The following is a 15409-nucleotide window of genomic DNA, read 5'->3' as shown; positions in this document are numbered from 1 at the left end:
TTTCATAGTGAGCAGAGAGATAAATACATGGTTGTGCCAACTGGTAAGAAGCCCATGTGTTTATTTTTCTGTGTGAAAGAACAAAATTACAACCAAAGAAAAATGACAGGAAAGCTTAAATGGACACATCATTTGTAATAATTTCACAGAAGGTAGTTTAATTTATCACGGAAAATGGACTTGGATGAGAAAAACATGATAGTATCGGACTGTTTTTGCCACTGCAAGGTGAGTTTAAAAAGGCCACAGACTAAAAAATGAGTGACTTACTGATATTAGGTGGCTTAGCCTGAAAGGGTTTTGTATACTTCAGACTGAGGATTTGTTTTCATGAAAAGACTGCCGACCAGTCTTATTCATGTAGGTCTCTTATTCATGTAAAGGCCCTACACACCCACACAGGTGTGTTCAATCATTTTGGCTAGACCTCTGCTCTGGGTGAAAATGGGCAGAACTATGCTGAGAACTACATGAAGTCCCCAAACTCAACATAGCAATTGGAAAAATGTCACAGGTGCAACAGGAGAGTGAGAGAGATATCAATCAAGCTCAGTGTGTACATGCCCACATACTCCTGAGAGGAGGTCTAATGACAGAAAATAATTGAAAGCACTTGTGTGGATATTTCACTGGAGCATAATACTGTATGATATGAGAATAAAAAGAAAGCTAATTTGTGAAATTACAACAATTTTACAATACGTAAGTCATGGGTTAAAGTTACGGGAAACTTGATTTGGACAGAAAACATACTTTTTCCCATAATTTTCACACAGAAGTCCAGATAACATGATGGTATGAACTATTAAGTGTAAATAAAATCAAGGGAACCGGGGGAAATAGTAAAGCCACATAGCATATAGCTGCTATGGCAATACACATACATGGCACACAGTGTTATGGTAACAGTTTGTTTGGCCGAGATGAGCCCCCAACTGGAAAAAATACAACAGAGCAGCTTCAACATGTTCAACCCAACAAGACACCAAAAAGTTAGTTTGAGCTGAACATTGGCAGAGTATCCTGATCAATACGCAAACTGACTCAACAACCCCAAAAGTGACAGAATAAGCTTTGTATTTCCATCTTTGTGGACCGTTTACAATACAAAAAGAGCATTTTCACTTTGAATGAGCTAAGTGGAAGTTTCATGGTATAAATTCAGTCAAATGTTCAACACTTCCGTCAGGAGTAATTGGACTAATTCCCTGTTCCCCAATGGGACATTTCCCCTTGTGATGAAACACTGCCAAGTCATTTTAAAGACCAGCTTACTGAACTTAGAAATATAGATAATAAAATGTAGGTAAAGAAACAACAAAAGAGCAATTAACAGCATTTGATGACATGTTTATGAGTTGATGGCAAGACAACATACATGATTAAAACCTATTATACACCTGCTGCTTTTTAGGGAGCTAGACAATGACATTTTGTTCTCTGTCGATATACTGAAGATAGCAAATAGATCGCTGATTTGAATATGTACACTGCTGGCTGTCCTCGTGCCACCAAAACTCCAGAAGGAGGTACCATCTGCACAGAGAATTGATATTGTGTGAAACGCATTATTGTCTACAGTATTGTTCTTTTTCTCTTTAGACTGTAGGCTTGCTGTGCTTCCAGGACACCAGTAACATGATTTTTCACCTCAGGGAGGGATTCAGCTCTTCTGAACCATCTGACACTGCAACCATGAATGTTGCCGACAGGTATTAGTTTTTCAGAAGGTTTGTTTCATATGAACTGTGTCTCCTCACACAAATAAGCCCTCCAACCCACTCTAATATCACAGATTGAGAGTAGTGGACATATGTAAAGACATTTCACAACCCAGAGGCACACATTTTTACATTTTAGGCTTTTGGCTGACATTTTGATCCAACTGAAACCACAGCATGTAATCGAGACCACTGCTGGTGTGACATGGAGCCCACCTCATCCTTTGAAATCTGCATCCAATGTACGTTCAGCTCGGCTCAATTATCACAAAGATACGGTGAATTAGAAGGAATCTTTGCTGCACTGAAATGCTACAAAGACTATGAAGGAGAGCAGCAATTAAAAACTGGCATGTTCTGTGTTCTGAACTGTTTGATCTCGATATGTGAACCTCCTATTTTCAGCAAATGAAAAAAAGCCAGCGTTGCCCACTGAAACAGGCAGAGCAGTTACATGACTAAAGTCAGCATGATTTTCAACACCCATCACAAAGACAAGCTGCTCCCACTTGTCATGTTTCATTATGAATCCCAGAGGATTAAAGAACTACCGACACATCATGTAAGCCTGTTAACTTCCAGACTCTTTCATAGGAAAAAAAGACTTGTATATGGTGGATACAGTTTCTTTGTCTAATTATGTGCCAAACAAGGTCTACAGCTACAGACCGTTTCTACAGAACAGAAGAAAGCTAAAGTTAAAATACAGCATCATGAACTCTTAATGATGCAGTCCCTCCCGTTTGATCATTCTTCAGTTGAGTCCTAACTTCGCTTTACGCATTTCCAGCACACATAAAGGAGGCAGGCTCAGTGGTTAACACATTTTTAAACATGAATGAATGTCAATTATATTCTAAAACCTTCTAATAAGTAATTCCTGTAAGTATAACTGTTTAAGCCATCAGACTCTGTTTTAAGTCAAGAAGTTTCAAAAGATGTCCATGGCTGGTTTTTCTACCAGTCAATTAGCTGAACAAACTGAGCTCCTTTATGATTAGACATGAGCAGATGGCGGAAGTCAAAAATATTCATGAATGAATTTACATATAATAAGACCTGCCAAGTACATTCATGCACTCCTGATCAACAAACAGAACTGCAAGCACAGAGAATATCTGTTTACTTTTTTTTTGGGAAGAAATTAAAAAGTGACAACTGATATTGCAGAGAAGCAAATAGCACATTTCATAGCTACTTGTTTTATTTATTCTCCTAATTGAAATGAATTGTATGATGAGAACAATTTACCTGTGATAGAAGGGTGACGTTACAGATTTATGCAAATATGGTTTTAAATTAAACTGAACTTAAAATGATTGGCTGTATGGAAACAAGACCCCACCGACAACTAACTATACTATATGCTGTCGATTAGTGCAAAGATAGGGGGCGCCACCATGAAACCAAAAAAATATCAAATATACATTTTGGTATATTGATACATAATTTACAGAGCAAATATGTCGTGCTGTACGGCACAAAAACATGCAATTTAAATCCAGTTGGACAACACCACACTCGGACTTTTAGTTTGACACCTGAGCCACCCTGGCAGCGATGACGACATGCTGTACCACACTGTGAATTTGTGATGCCCTTGGCTCATTGAGCATTGTGCATTATCATGAGCTTTTTGTACTTTACTTTGTCCAAAATATGTTTTGGAATAGCTTTTTGTGCGTGCATTAAGATAGACTGGTCGACTGGTCACGACTTTGGTTGCCGTGATTGAGCATACGAGTAGCAGACATCTGACTACTGTGGTCTGTTTCATCCCGTACTATTTTTATGCCGCACCTAACTAGCTCTCAAATGAGACTTGTGAGATATCAGACGCATTACGGACTTCCACATCCTTCCCAGACCATCTTTGTAGACTTGTGTGACTGTGTGACTGTGTGTGTGTGTGTGTGTGTGTGTGTGTGCGTGCGTGTGTGTTAGAAGAGAACAAGCGGTCAGTGATTCAACCTTTGGTGGAGGAGCAACAAGACACAAGAGACGGTAAAAGAGAGAAAAGAGAGCAAATGAATGTGAAGACTTCTTCCTCTGCAACAAAATAAACTTGAAACAATGGCGACTAAAAGAAATTACTCAGGAGCAATTTCACCACTACAGAGGCCTGAGGCAAGCAATACAAACAACTTAGCCAGCCAGTAGGCATTAGAAATGTAGACTCATGAATAAATGATCCTAAGATCCTCAATTTGACATCACAAAGATACACACTGGGCCCATCATCAAAGGCCCTCTATCTCTGCCAGTGACTTGTCACTGCAAAGGTAATAACTTTCTATTCCTCTCTCTACCTCCCTCCCTGTCTCTCTTGTTTCATTTTTCATGCAACACAATGTAACTATGCATCTCTGCCACTGAATCCAGTGTAACAACGTTTGATACCAACACACCCAGCCCACAGACGTCCTGTGGGTGTCAAGACATCAGACGGCCGTGGAAGTCAACCACCTGCTGGGTGCACCCCCGCACATCACCGCCTGATCGGCAAAACCAATCCTGCACGATTTCAGACATGCTGTAATGCTAACAATCAAAATCCCATGTCTCGAAGTGACGCCGTCTTCCTCGTGATCTTAAAGCTGTGGCGGACAGCGCACCCATCAGTTCTGGTGACGAGTGCACTGATGCAGATACTGCCAGATGGAAGCCTGAGGCGAACATGTGGGTTTCTAAATAAACTCTTCTTATGAAGATTTTGTCTTTGTTTTACCAGCCCCATTGAATTTAACAGCTTTCTTTTAACAAAGTGACTGGCATGACTGAATGCATAAAAGAATTGGCTTCTTGTGACTTATTCATGTTTGTACATCATAGAGACAAGCATTAAAGTGTTGACTACTGTACTTTGAACTTAACGTCTCTTTCTAAGTTATCATTCGTTGCTTTGTAGAGTCCGAAGGTTGTACCTGCCCAAGTTACATTGGTTCGGTTATTGGCCTTATGTGCTGATATTGAATTACTTTGTGGCTATCGTCTTGTTTTTCTTTCCTACCCTAAACCAATTGAACTTTATCATCACCGCTCTTGTTAGCTTGGCGAAAACACATGACAATATTTTGCTTGCTTTCTGTCTGTATTATACAGATATGAACCAATATCCCCACTGCCTGAGCAGTCGATACTACATTATTGTCTCTTGGAGAACATGTTTAAAATCTCTGTGCTCTACTGGAACGTATCTGTAATCTGAGAGTAATCAAAAAACACCAATATGTCAGTTTGCTCTAAAAACTGTTACATTTTTTCATTTTTATTTTACTGGCTTTAACAATATAGATCAAGCACAAGACATATTTTAATCAGCGCAAAATATTTCAAACATGATGCTCTTTGGGTCCTGTGGGGGAACGGAAATATTTGCATTTCTTTGAATTAGACACCGACCGTTGCAAATATTGCCATTTGAGTGAAGAAATGCACGATTTGTTTTTATGAACCACTGCCATGAATAAAACATTTTTGATAAGGGTTCTTTAAATTTCGTTGTTAAAGACTCGTGACTAAGATATTTACTGAGTAAAATCTTACATTTGAAAAATATACTGCTCTCTGGTGGACAAACTCTGATAGTGACGCTTTCTAAATTACCTCAAACTTGCTGAAAATATATCAAGATGAGATAAGATATACTTTGGCTTGGGCAACAGTGCTACTCGTTGCCATGCAGATGTATTGTTTGAGCTCTAGTAGTGATCCTGAGGTTTGAATCCTAACCCTGTTATGCAGTAAATATAGGCATTAGGCTAAAATGTGACAATGTTACAATCCAGGGGGAGATGCAGTGGTTTAGTTTAGATATAGGATTGTTGTGGTTGAGGCCATTTCAACTGCTGTCCACCATTGTGGCTGTTTTTCTGCACGCAGCGCAGGTCAGTTGTGTTCCCTTACAGCCGAAACTCAGCATCCAACTCAGGTAACCGTCATCCTGAAAGACTTGCGACCTGCATGAACCCCCTACTTTGAAATCTCAGATGTGTAACACTTGTCACTATATTACAAAAGGGTCACTAAGTCATGAATAATGAACTGGCTGCATGACCACAGACTCGCAGCTCTTGTCTACATCGTGTGTAAATGGTTTGACACAGGGATACACCGGGTCACTGACTTTGTGTGAAACCCACAGACCCACATACATCAGCCCTCTGTTAGGAAATAAAAGTTTCAGACAGGCTATGATTGTAATCGGGGTATTAGTCTCTCCTATCACTGAATGCCTGCATTACCCACGAGGCATCATACGGAGGAAAGATTATTTACAAAGTAAACAAGCTGTCACATCTGAGAGACAGATTTCCTTACTGCGCAGGTAAAGTATGTGTGTAGAGGTACTGTATGTGTCATTCAGACTGTGTTCCTTTTATGTTTGTGTGTTTGCGTATGTAATTTTGATGAGAAAATTCATACGATGTATGTCAGTCACAACAGGATTAGTGATGTATCCGCTATCCAAATGATGCAAAACAAGTTGTCAACGTCACTTCAAAGTCTTTCACTTTCCCTGCGGCAAATAATTAGCATAAACTCAACTGGCGGAGCTCCTCACCACAGGTGTGGTCTGACACTCGCTGCCTTTGCCCCACGGAGCTGTACTGCCAACCTCAAAGCAGCAGAAAAATGAATGACGACAACTGCTGCGGTAAACAGACTACTGCTGAATTAGTATTATCTAAATAGAATCGCCTTTTCTTCTTGGCCTGGATAAGACAAGTTTAGCACCGTGGCGCAATTAACATAGTGGCCTGCAGCTGAATGTGGGAGAAAGTAAGAGACAGAGATAAAGCATGAGCGAGACAGAGCAGCAATAAACCTACAAATCAACTTTATGCATTCATGCCTCCTGGTTAGTGGTGCACAACAAGTTCAGATGCATAATGCTTAAATATGAATAAATATATTCCCAGGTTTCTTTGATTCTGCGGTGAAATTGCTCATTTCAGTCAGCCAACTTGCATGGAGCAGATGTATTATGTGAAAACACAGTAGAATAAACACAAGTATAGGAATGATTTGGCATCTGGGCTCTGACCTCATCACCACCCACAAGCATACAACAAGCTCAGGACAATAGTAAACCTCCTCCCCTCAACTGCATTAGTTACAGAGCCTGACACGAGCTTTCATCTGCTATAGTATTTAAGACCAACCACTGTGTGCCAACTCACCTGCTAGGCACCTCAAACCACGAGGGGAGCATACTGTCTAGTGACCTGAGATGGATAAATCTAAACCCAGCAATGCACCTGCATTGCAGCAGCAGCGTAAACAGCAGAACAGGATATCAGCAGTTTATATCTAAATATGACGAACAGTAGAGCAAGTCCTCAAATAAACCTACTGTTGAGGTCAAGTATTTCTCTATAATACTATGTATAAAGTGTGTGAGGAGAACATGGATGTGTCAACCTATCCTGTTAAGAAACATGTTCAGATTGACATGAAGTTTATTACAGGGAAACAATTAGGCTCCACAAAAAAGCCCACAACAAAAACAACAACCAAGGGAGAGAAATATGCCATAAAACCCAATTCAAGACAATAACAAACACTGACACTCAACAGATACACACACCTGCCAAATAATAATAAACAATCAGTTCAACCACTACAAGCATTTGATTCATACTTTGCTAGCTACCAATGCCAATACTGCACATTTCTAATCCAAACATTAGCAGCCAGCAGACACAAGACATCTGGTAACATTGGAGCAGTATGTGCCAGCACAGACATACCAAAGACACCGCACAGAGAGAGCCGAGGTATACTCTCAGGTGTTAGCGTCAAGTCAGTTACCTTGGTGTTAGCTGTCCTCCCTTGCATCTTAGCTGAACTGGTCCAGGACTGGAAAATCCACTTGAGGCTTGAAGTGGCGTTTGACTCAGTGGCGATAAACTGGTGTTAATGATGACGAAAGGCAGACAACCAGACGAGGTCCAGAGGAGGCAACTGGTGCCAAACATGATTATTCCTCAACAAAGACGACCGGAAGTAACAGTTACAAAGTGAACTTGTACCACTAAATGCTGCGTGGGAGGCAGCAGTGTTAGCAACAACTGTCTCCAACCTTATTAAACAGAGCCATTAGCTGAGGAGGTGTACGACAGCAGCAGCACGTTAGAGCAAGAAGTGGGCAGGGCTATGCTAGTTCAGCACAGGTGCGAAAAGGTGCGTTTGATTTTGCAGCAACTTGAACTCAAATGTGAGGCTCCAGGTTTCTGCCTTGACTAGCATGTGCATTATGATTTATGGAGACCCAGAGTGTACAATATTAAATGAATAAATAAGAAATTATTAAATCAACAATAATAATGATTAAATGTAGACTCAATTCTTTTTTTTTAATCAGATGAAAGTGAGCTCATTATGATATGTTGAAAAATAAGTTATTTCATCCTGCTTATTTTAAGATCCTTTTAGCAGTGTTTATTTTAGAATGTCCTTTGTTTGTTTTGTTGTTTTATGTTTTTACCAGTAACCGTATTCATACGCCCACTTTTCATTAAAAAGTCTTTGTCTGTCAGTCAAGACAAACAGGGCAAGGCCACTTATGTGATTGGCTGCTGTTTCCATCAGAATGGGCAAACAGCCAACGCTTTGGGTCTTTGGGTAAACATCTTTCGTTTTTCCATAAGAAATCAATACTTAATGTGCTTAATATTATTTTCTTTTTACACAGAGGCTAATTGTTGAGTCAGAGATCTGTGGCAATTATGCAAACATTTCCTTAAATAAACCTGTCAAAACAAACAGTGTCAATTGTGAAACAGACAGAGGCGGAAAATTAAGAAAAAAAACCTGTAACAAATTAAAGGAGAAACATAATGCCTCTACAAAAGACACGAGGGGTAACTGCATGGTTTCATGAGTATGAAAATTATGTGACTCGTGCTATGGCCTTCACAGCCACCAGATCTCAACCCAGTTACACAGCTACAGTATTAGAGAGAGACAGGGCTCTCAAACACCATCAAAACATCAAATGAGGGAATATATTCTGGAGGGACTTGTGGGATCTATGCCAAGGAGCTTGTAGCTGCAGCACCTTATGAAGACACCTTATGTTGGTATTTCCTTTAATTTGTCACCCATCTATTTATAATCTGTCATATTTCAATTGTTACACATTTTATTCTAACTTACTAAAACAATTACAATCGAAAAATTCAAGAAATGAACTGCAATTGAGGATGCATTGAATATTCAAATCAGAATGAATCCTAAAACCTGTGGTTTCACCTTGTGTCTGACTCTGACTCTATTCCAAAGACAGAGGAAAGCACAGAAACACAGTGTCAGCAAAAAACTTGAGGGGAAACAAATATCAAGAGGATACAGTGAGAGTGGCAGGTGTGAGGGAAGAGAGTGAGGGAAAAATAGCAAGACCGGCAGTCTTTGTTTAAGGGCTGTAGGCAAGATGAATGCAGCATGTGTATAAAGTGTGAAGCAAGTGGGGAATCAAGTAGAAGAGAAGGAGGAAGAGAGACAGAAAGGCAAAGAGCGAATGGGGGGAAATAATGGATATAGAGAACTGTCTACTGTACACAAGACAAGACCACATTTCCAGAACAAATGGGTTTACTGTAGATGAAACACTGATGCTCACTGTTCCTTCAAAATGTCCGTCAGCTGAAAAAAAGAAATACCTCAAACATCTGCGCGAGCTTTGAGAAACTCTGCCATACCAACCTTGCCAGCTGTCATTATGTTTTCCTTTTTTCTGCTGCGTCTGCCAGACCAGTTCTGTCTCCTTTACCTTCATCCTTAACCCACGCATACACAGGTATGCACAGTCAGACACAGACACACTTTCTGTGTGCATGAGTTTGTGTATATTTCACACACACACACACACACACACGCACACACACACACACACACAAGCACACACACACACACACACACACACACACACCTTGCTCTTCAGATCTGAAATGAGGTGGAAAAGTAACTGCGAAGCCAGACGGGCGCCTGCAGCTATCTCAGGGATGAATACAACTATTCCATTACAAACACCTTTAATGTCGCCATGGTGCGTCTGACTTGCTATGCAGGCCCATCATTTCATTTTTCTTGAAGGTGCCAACCCTATTATTTCTGGTTGCAACATTGCAGCATACAGCTCATAAAAAGGCCCAAACAGCAATCAAGCAATATGTTTTCTTAATGAGAAGGCATAAAAAGTATTTCCAAATGTTGTGTGCAACACATTAACAACCTTAGAAAATACATTGAGACTACAGAAGCAAGGTGCTGGAGGTGAAAGAAACCAACTCTACTGTGATGTGTGAGAGACTTGTGACATCTGTGGTGGCAGGCTTTCTATAAATGCAACACTCCTCATTCCCGTAGACTATTTTAATCCACCTGTCACAGCTGTACAATCTAATGTGAAGTCTGTTGCAGATTTGATCATTTCTTATTAAATCATACATTTAAAAACTCTGATTTCCTTCAACTGTTATAATGAGGGGGCATTACAATTAACATAATCAACTGTAAAAAGCAGAAAGGATCTTATTCACCGTGCTTATATACTTCTCTTGACTTTGCTAATTATCAAATTAAGTGAACACAGCTTTATTAATACAATACAATTAACAATGTACATCTAATTTGAGTGTGTGAGTTAGCAAGCTCAGATAATACTGTCAATAGTTTCCTTAGCACCAGCATTTTTACCTTATACCTGTCATGAATTTCCTTTGCTGCAGGTATGTTTTGCACACAGATGATGATTCTGATAATAATGAAAAAGGAAAAGTAATGAAAATTAGAGGAAATAAATAAAAATGTTCTCAAAAACTGACATTTCTTAATGACCAACTCAGGTATACTTTGCATCAGCAAAGAACAACGTGAAGTACATTAGGTTTTTGTTCCTTATATATTTTGGCATCACACTCTCTGACCTTTTTTAACCATTTATGCTTATGATAAAAGCATAAAAATGATGTTGTATCCCACAGATAACAGTGTCCTTTAAGCTATATATTAGCGAACTGCTTTGAATTATACCCATGATCAGGGACAGAGATGTCCATGCAAAACTGTGACATAAGCAGAAGTTAATTGCGCACTTTTAAACATGGTTATTAATGTAGACCAAACCTGGATAATTGACTCAAACCAGCTCACTCTTTCATTGAGCGAAGTCTAGTATTTGCTTGCCTGCTTTTGAAAAAAGAAACCATTCATACTCTGTCAGAGCTTCTCTTTATATGAACCCTTTTTCTTTCTATTGCACTTGGCTTGTTGATGTTGAATGTCGGTGTACATGTACCATTTTTACCAAAGCCATTTGGTATGCCCTTGCTCTTGTAGATCTTTCTGTCATTGTATTTTGATACAGTAGTTTATCAGTAAACAAGCTATTTGGCTTTCATATAATTTTTATATTTATGGACTGTTGATTCATTGAGTCATTTGTTAGTTCATTCGACCATTCCTTTATTATTTTTGACGTTGTTACAGTTACAGGGCCCCTGTTGTTTTGTGTAATAATTTAAATAAAAAATAACACTTAGATTAATGTTAAACTAAAATTTTTCTATGCTGCTGAATTTGTATTTGGTATTGTATACATTAGTGACCTTTTTAGTGGTATATGTTCATCAGTCCACCGCTTTGGTCCAGAATGAAGTATCAACAACTATCAGATGGATTGCTATGAACTTTTGAACAGACATTCATAGTCCGCAGAGGAGGCCTCCAGCCTTGGATTCTCCCATGACGTTTCCACTAGCGCCACCAGCAGGTCAAAGTTTTCACTTATTCAGTGAAACAGACATCTGTTACATGATTGGGCATAATATTTTGTAAAGACATTCGTGGTTCCTTTTCCTCTAGTGCCACCAGCAGGTTGACGTATTTGGTTCAAAGTTAAATATTTCGACCTCTATGGGATGGATTGCCATGGAATTTGGTACAGGTGCACAAGGTCCCCAAAAGATAAATTGTAGCCTAATAACTTTGGTGATCCCTTCACTTGTCATCTGGCACCATCATAACATAACGTCAACATTTTTATTTGTCCCAGCTTTACTTTTAGGACACATGCCAAACTAAGATGATCATGCTAAACATTACATGCTAAACATCAACATGTCAGCATTGTTATTGTGGCCATGGCAGTATGCTGAAGTTAGCATTTAGCTCAAAGCACTATTGTGTCTAAACATAGCCTCATAGAGCAGCTAGCATGGCTAGACTAGATCCACCGCTGTCATGTTTTAAAGAAATTAAATTTGCACACATATTTATAAATGCCTACACGACCAGGCTCGTAAGCCTCATATTGAAATGGTAAAACCTCACAAGGATCTGGCTCAGTGTCTTTGGAGAATAAAGTGCCTTAGCACAAAACTTACTTTGGAAAAAAAAAAATCTGTACAATTCCTTCACCAACCACCAAAACGAAGATCATAACTGGGATCATTTAAAAATAAAACACTTTGTGAGGAGCAGGCAGTCATGCAGTGATGAGTCACCCCGTCTTTCTGTGTCCCAGTCTGTTTCTTGAGCTTTTTCTCCCACCCTCATCCTCCCCTCCCATTTTGCAGCTTCATTAGACTTGCACACTTCGCTATAAACGTTGTGTTGTATATTGTCTCCTTGAAATATAAAAATGTTTGTGACCACGCTCATTTACCTGTTGTCTACACATTGCTTCAAGTTGAGACACCTCTTTTGTCAATTAAAGCTGTCCCTTCTTCTGCTCCAACAAAGCCGTTTTCTTCATTCCGTCTCATTAACACAAAGAACTTCTCCTCGTCTTTTTCTCGTCTTTGTAAAAATTGGTGACATTATCTTATGATGCACACTGAGCACTGACACTGTGCCGACAAGCAGTGAAAGCAAGTGTAGCGGGGAAGCACGAGGTGCTTTGTCTTAATGAGCTGCCATACAGTCAAAGTTCCCCTCCACCTGTGATATGAGAGTTAACTCTCTCATCTCCTTATTCATCTCAGCACTGACTTCTTTTGTCTATCTTTGTCTGCCTATCCGCTTTTTCTATGTTTTCTTTTAAAAATCACATTTCAGTACTTTTCTTTTTAATCTATTCACTTAAACAGACCACAAAAGCATCTCAACTACAGTACATTTTCACAAGTTGTTTGTTTCATTTGCAGCTACACCTCCCACAAACACCTGCCTTCATCTGTGACCATGTGTCCAACCTGTGGGAAAGCAGCCTTGTGAAATAAGTGACCTTGTCTCTTTTGGCCTACATTGTCAGGAGTGTGCCATGGAGAGGGTCCACTAATGCACACTAATCCTCCAACACAATGACCCCAATCCCTTAAATCTGTCAATAGGGAAGCTGATGCTCCAGATTAGAGATCCTGCTGTAATGATACTGAGGGACTCTACTCTGGGCTTGTTGTTTGCAAGACAAACTTGCACGGTTTATGGTTTACATACTTTATCATATGCAAAGTAGCCCTGACTGCTATGTCTATGGACTTCTAACGGATTATTGCCAAAATAATGTGACCAGAATCATACTTCACTATGCTGTTTCCCACCCACTCAAGACAAACTCCTATTGCAGCCAAAAGCTTGCATGATGAGTATAATTAACTGAATTGCCCTCTCAGAACTGTGATGAAGCCAAATACTTCACATACACAGCATAGACCTTTTGAATGGTGTTCAGTTTATATGTGGGAGACCAAGGGATGAAACTGAGTGAAAAGAAAATCAAAAAGGCTGGATTTCAGTGGACGGGCACATAGAGACATTTTCTTACTCTTTCTTACTGTTGTCATACAAACTGCAGCTTTTATATCTTAATCATTACTGTGTCAGACCTTTTGAGTTCTGAATCCTGCGTCCTATATGATACAGCAGGTCTGCAATCAAAGATGCCGGGCCATGATGCACCGCAGAGACAGCTTTGAATCACAGCTTATCTCTGAGGGGAGTTTGTTTACTTTTCCTGCCGCTGTTGGACAGATAAATCGACTGGAAAGGGGAGAGAGTTTATACACATACAAAAAAAAACTGCTGGGCCTGTAGGTAGAGAATTTGGGAGAAAGTTATTAAAATTGCTTTTATCAACACTCTAAATCCACCCCGATGCTGTTGTGCAGCAGGGAGTGACGATGCTTGCTGTCACATCCACAGCTGCCAATTCCTGAGGTGCAGGGCATCAGATTATCTGGGCTTCTTTAAGCTGGGGACGCTGTTTATGCATCACAGCTCCTAGAATGTAATTTTGAGAAGTGTAGCCCTGGTCACCTCAGAGACACAGGAAGGAAGATGGAGAGAAAAAGACAAATGAGCCGTGAGTTATCGTATGCAAGCCCCCACCACTGACAAAATACCTGTAATTCTTTGGGGACACTGTCATAACACATAAAAAGAGAATCACTTTCTCTTTCTCTCTGTGTTATTTGGTGCAGCAGCACAGAATCCCAATATTGGCAGGCACATCAAAAACATTGCTGTCAGTATGACATTTCGCAGAATGACATCATCCTTAAATCACATTCAATAGTGATTAAACATAATTAAATCCCACTGATTCATAGCAAAGAGCTTTAGCCTATAATCCAAAGCATTCACTGTGCTGTCCTATGAATGATACTTTAGTATTTTAAAAGGCAATGATTGAATTAAATTGAATTTCAAATATAACAAATGTATCCACTTGTTCTTTATTGATAGGATCTCATAGGAAATACACATCACATTTTGGTTTAAAAATAGGAGGATGTTACATAGAAAAGGCATCATCATTTTTCATTCGCACATGAAAAATCTTAGAGTTGAATATGTATTGCTCTGTGTCAAGAGACCGAGATTAGACATTTTTACAAATTGTAGAACCAGGCCCCCAGGAGGAGCCAGGAGCCCAAGGTAACTTTGTTAAACAATTCAGAAACAATGTCCACTTCAAACTCTGCACAGATTATATTTGCATAGCATGCATTTGATTTGAATAAATATCCGGTGAAGACTACAGTGACAGATTGCTCAAAATAACTTGATAAATGTTGCATATTCTCTGACAAATTGCACAGACTCTTCAGGTATTCTCTGGAGGAATCCTGGGGAAAAAGTACAAAAGGCTGGAAAAGAACAGAATTACTTACAAGAAATAATCCCCCCCCTACTGCATTTACCCTGACAGCTAGCAATGTCTGGAGCCGTTTCTACAGGGGCAACAGAATTGTACAAAAGCAAAAGGAGATTCATTTGTGTGAGTTAGAAATGTAGAAATAAGTAATAGTATAGATATATGTATATTTACAACATCAGATCTGGAGAGCATATCTTTTTCAAATACAAAGAATCTTGCATTTAGAGGATAAAATCATGCTAATCACTTTGAATCTTAAAAAAAAAATGAACACAGTGTCTCTTATGTTGCCCTTCATGGTTTACGCCATTACATAATGTATTTACAAGCTTTCACTGAGGACACACCTTTAAAATATAAAATATCCTTTATTTAATCTCAATAAATACATCCGCTAAAGTGATTTATCTTTTGTCAAAACACCAAAAGCCAGCGTCTTTTCTTTTACACATTCTACACTTTTCTCTCTCTCTCTCTCTCTCTCTCTCTCTCTCTCTCTCGTACTCACTCAAACTCACACACACACACACACACACACACACACACACACACACACACACACAGATAGAAGCACCTCAACAAA

This window comes from Enoplosus armatus, chromosome 18, assembly GCF_043641665.1.
Source record: "Enoplosus armatus isolate fEnoArm2 chromosome 18, fEnoArm2.hap1, whole genome shotgun sequence".
Lineage (NCBI taxonomy): Eukaryota > Metazoa > Chordata > Actinopteri > Centrarchiformes > Enoplosidae > Enoplosus > Enoplosus armatus.
This window is presented reverse-complemented; position numbering follows the sequence as displayed.